Source organism: Sinocyclocheilus anshuiensis, unplaced genomic scaffold (assembly GCF_001515605.1).
Source record: "Sinocyclocheilus anshuiensis isolate Anshui unplaced genomic scaffold, SAMN03320099.WGS_v1.1 scaffold1223, whole genome shotgun sequence".
Lineage (NCBI taxonomy): Eukaryota > Metazoa > Chordata > Actinopteri > Cypriniformes > Cyprinidae > Sinocyclocheilus > Sinocyclocheilus anshuiensis.
The window spans coordinates 488,783-494,165 of record NW_015539913.1 but is presented as its reverse complement, the minus strand read 5'-3'; the positions used below and the strand labels follow the sequence as shown (position 1 = coordinate 494,165).

General features: G+C 35.3%; 1 pseudogene; it reads right to left on the bottom strand.

Annotated features, from left to right (window-relative positions):
- Nucleotides 1-4,859: 4,859 nt before the first annotated feature.
- Nucleotides 4,860-5,383, bottom strand: part of LOC107686380 (uncharacterized) — a 5,605-nt pseudogene continuing 5,081 nt past the window's right edge.

The window sequence follows — 5,383 nt, the reverse complement described above, 5'->3', positions numbered from 1 at the left end:
CATGTCTCTGCTCCGCCATGGCTCCCTGCTCTGCCTGCACCGCCATGGCCGCCCGATCTGCCTGCTCCGCCATGGCCGCCTGATCTGCCTGCTCCGCCATGGCCCCCCGCTCTGCCTGTTCCGCTTCATGGGCCTGGCCCTCCATCCCTCCCCCTGTTCCGCCTTTGCTCTACCACCCTCCTGGACTTGTTGGGTTTTGTTTGTGTTTGTTTGGGCATCTAGAGCCGCCCTTAGAGGAGGGGATATGTATTGTGGGTTTTGGGTTTTGTTTCATGTTCATGTTTTCCATGTTTTTTATTTTGTAGTTGTTTCCTGCTGTTAGTGTCATGCTTTCTGTAAATAAACTGCACTTGGGTTCTTCACTACGCTCGCCTTCAGTGGATGATTCGTTACATCGTGTCACACTATACAGGTTAATTTTGAGAGGTTTGATGGGCTTGTTTCATTTGTGAATTTGTGGTAAGTGAAGACATTTTATGTTTTTTTGTCTGCACATGTAGGTCATATCTAAATTGAGTAAAATGTAAACATTTAGTAACAGCTGCCGTTCTGTGACCCTTGTCAATAATATAAATATAAATATTGCTTCACCTCTACTAAATTACAAGCAATTCTTAACAAAAAACATTCGGGTCTGGACAAATCTGTTTATACTTAATGACACCGCAGGACTGGATGACTGGAAGCACAGCTGTATGGGTTTGAAAATTAGTGAGGTCTGGGGTGGGGTTAAGAATTGTGCTATAATAACCCCTACAAATACAACTCATTATACACTAAACATTTAAAAAAAGAGACCTCTAGATGTTTGTGAAAGATGTTTTCACTGTTTTGGATAGATGAATATTGTTAAATTATACAGTATTTTTTTGCATCAAAATGTGATAATAATTTACTGTAGGATAGGGGTGGATATTTTTTATTTATAGTATTCATGCAACAATACATATTACTGTTATAGTTTTCATTAAAAACCATATAGATGATAACTTGGTCTAGAATGAATGTTTTTTTGCATGGCTTTGTGAAAATTGAACTACTATACTGAATGAAAAAGCATAGACTTCTTCATAGCTAGTGTTTGCATATTTCATTTCATTTTGTAACCTACTTGTTCTACAGTTCTGTGTACAATGTTAAATTCTACTGTTTTTCATAACGTCGATAGCGTTTCTGACAGATCATGAATTATGTTTTTGTTTTTTTTTGTTTTTTTTGCGTTTGCCTTACCGAATGTCAGCAATAACCTGTCTGTGGTCTTTTTTGATTAGGCCTACTGTCAGTAAGAGCCGGCGATGCAGTGTTGCTATGAAAACAAATAAAAATAGAAAAAGATAAAGATATCGCTAACCCTAAACTGAAACTTCCCACTTTATTAACTTTCTAAAGTGTCAAGTTAAGTGGAAAAGACAAGCCCGAAGACACTTATATTAGCTGGATCTGGCAAAACGGCGGAGGGTGCGCCCGCGCCCTCACGCACAAATCTTTCAAGCCTAGTTCGTTCACTCCGGCAGTGTCTCACAGTGATCATTTTCATACCACGGATGCTAAACATTCTTGCAAACTGTCTAAACTTAATTAATAACTTAATTCTGTTGTGCACGCACGCAAATCATGTCATTTTAAATTGTGCTTCGTGGGTATAATGTCTGCTAGAATGTTAAAAATGTTCAATGTTAAATATTTTTAAATTGTTGTTTTGTAATTTTTTATTTTTTTTTGAAAAGCAAGACAAAACAGTAAAAAGCACATTTTGGCTTTTTAAAAAAAAGGTAAATCGGTATTCGGCCTTCGGCCCAGTGTTTAATTTTGTTCGGTTTTGGCTTCGGCCAAGAATTTTCATTTCGGTGCATCCCTATTTATATTGTATTTATTTACAGAGGTATATTATGTCACACTTCACACTCCTCTAGTAAGTTTCGTCTGTGTGTGAAGACAGTAGCGCAAATCTGTGAATGAATGTTCCGAAGTGAAAAACTTCAACGGAATAAAGTTGAATGGAATTGAATTGAATTAAAGTTGAATAAACTTCAACTTTACTGTTCAGTGCACTGATGTCAGACTCATTTTGGATAATAAAGTTTATTGTTAAATTGTTAAATGCCCTGCCTCCATCATTACATATCTTTGTCACATCATTATAAGTGTTTGATCACCACATTTGAGTGATCATTGCAAAAAATGTGTTTGTATATATATTCTGTTTATGTATATACTGTATTCTATATATATAGTACCAGTCAAATGTTTGGACACACGAATGGGAAAGTGTCCAAACTTTTGACTGGTATTGTACTATAATATACACAAAGAATATCGGCCGATATATCGATATCGGCCTTTTTTTTACTCCCTAATATCGGTATCGGCCCCAAAAAAACCATATCGGTCGGGCTCTAATAAAAAGTCTATATGTTATGTAGCTGAGAAATCCGTTGTGGAATTTAGACAGCTTCATTGATTGTAACGGAACTAGATGAGCGTCAGCTTTTTAAAAGGACTGCTCTTTACGCACTTTATAGTCGATATGTAATTAAACATTTCAATAAAACTTTTGTTTTTCATGCTTGACCAGCGGTCACGTACACGATGCGAAGTTTCGGGAGTAACATACGCTAAATGAATAGTTTTGAACGTATTTTTTTTTTCAGTGATTTAAGTGAATCGATTAAAGAATAAATTCAAGTTATTTAACTTAACTTAATCAGATTTTCCAGGAGTCCAGATGTCTTATAGCCTATAATAGCCACATTCTTCTCAATTAAGAATTATGGGATCTACAAGTTGATTTATATAAAACAAAAAAAGGCACTCAAGAATACAGTTAAATAACTTGAATTTATTCTTTAAGCGACTCACTGAAATCACTGGAAAATCTCTGTTCACTCATGTCAAAAAGCGAGACATTGATAGTGTGATGGTGGGTAAATGGTAGATGTATCTTTTTGAACTATCCCTTAATTTAAACATTATTGGAATAATATAACATTGTGCATACATGCAAACACGAATATGATCTTAAAAATTGTTATTTTTACTTCATTATTTGTTGTTTGTTAGCATCTCCACGTTCCTTCAAAGCACATTTTTATTGTGGATCCTGCAACTGCTGAACCCGATATGAAGATCCTTAGAGCTGCATCCCAAAAATTCCAGTAAAACCTTTTTTCCAGCTTCAACACTCATGTGAACTATTATAAAATGTTTTGCGTTAAGTTCAAATTTCTTTTGGACACTTTGGAAAGCTGTGGTAATTTTTTTCAAACATAGACAGTATTTCAGGATGCGCCTCAACCAGCTGGAAAAGGAGGAATGGGTTAACATTCAATGGAAGCCTGGCCATATTTCTCATACTGTACAAAATGATGCCACAAGCTGTGGAGTGTTTGTCTTACAGGTACAGTATCTATTTTATGAAAAGATTAAAAACTGCTATTAAATAATCTGGGTCATTTTGGATAGTTGACTTCTAAAACGTGTTCTAGAAGTGTTCTATTGTCCTCATGAACCATTTGTGTCTTTTATATGCTAATTTTAATTAATTATATATATATATATATATGTATGTATGTATTTTTTTTCATAGATGGCAAAATAAACCGTACAACAGTTTCCTGACACATTTGATATAAATACATCGAGGGACACTATTGAACAACTAAGATTGAAAATGGCAGTGGAAATATTCCTTGCATCAGGTTAGTTGCTCAAAACTGTGAAACATTTTTGTGTAATGGGCAAAAAATTAATTTCAGTGAAATGGTTGACAGTTAAATTATTCCCAACTATGCATTTTAGAATCAGAAGAGGACTACTGTTCCATTTGTGCACTGAAAGACCTCCCTCAAAGGACAAATACGGACATCATAGACTGGGTAATTTTTCAGTATTTTTCTGTTTAATGATTGTTGATACTGTATTTGTTAAATTCGAATAGGCCTAGAATAGAATCCTGACCCATTGTTCTGACATGGTAAATTGGACAAAGCCAACACTGCCAATAAATGATCATAACTTGGATAATATTTTCACCATCTCTGATTCTCCTGCAGGTTCAGTGTGAAAAATGTGCTCGGTGGTTTCACAGTTCATGTGTAGGATTTAATGTTACAGAGACCTCTGGCATGAATTCACCATGGTTCTGTGTGTTGTGCAAAATTTAAAAGGTAATTGACAAAGTGCATATATTAATTAAAAAACATGCTATGTCTACAACAGTTCATCTTACTGCATTTTGACAATTATTTAATGCATAATGTCTTGTTTTACAGTAACAAGCATGTGCTTTTCTTTTTTAGAAAAGCTGAAGGATGTTATGTGACGTATGTGACGCTAAAGGAAGTGTGTGAACAAACATAAGTTTGTGTTGTGCTCGAAGAAGAATTTTTCATGCATGTGGCACCTTTTTTTAAATAAAAAAAAAAATTATACTGTTTGCCAAATGCTGTTTGGTCATTTTGAACTGAATTAGCATAATACATATTAGTAAAAGATGCATTTGCCTAACTGTGTGATCTTGCACTTTCAAATTTGCTGGATTCTTCCCCTTATTAAAATGCTTTAAAGTCTCCATGCATTTGCTATCATTAACAGAATCGTTATCGTTAATGATCCAAATTAATCCAGATTGGGCTCTTGTCCTACAAATTAATTTCCCTAATGTAATTTGTTATACATATATACACTGAACAAAATTATAAATGCAACACTTTTGTTTTTGCCCCCATTTTTCATGAGCTGAACTCAAAGATCCAAATGTTGCATGACACTTTTATCGCATGAAACATTTGAATACAGCAATAAAGTGTACTAGATAGAAAATTACATATATGAAGGACAACCGATTTTGTAAAACTGAGAATTGCTTCTTATGCACAGAGATGGTCTTCATGCGGTCATAGGGTATGAACATAGCCAAACATTGTCCACCAGCTCTCATCTGGAAAAAAAATGACCAAAACATTACTTTGCTTTCAGCATTTTCTGCATGGTGGCATTTTTTGTTTTTGGCCCAAAATTGCTCTAACTGACCTTCGGTTATATTTTAGAGGCATTACACAACTTTATAATAACCCAAAGTCCAAAGATGTGGCAAATGATGACAAGCAAATGAACAGTTATGTAACTTAATAATGTCTTCCAATTAGCCAGCAAAGATAATGCTCATTGATAAGGAAAGCTCACCAATTCTAAGAGTTCTCTGCCTGTGACTTTCACTAAAACTTTAAGCACTGTATGGTCTCATAATGGCATGCATCCTGAGCTCCTGTAGGATGTGCGGCTGATATTCAGTGCCTTGTCTGAACTCATCCACTGTAGAGGAAAAACACACACACACACACACACACACACACACACACACACACACACACACACACAGAAA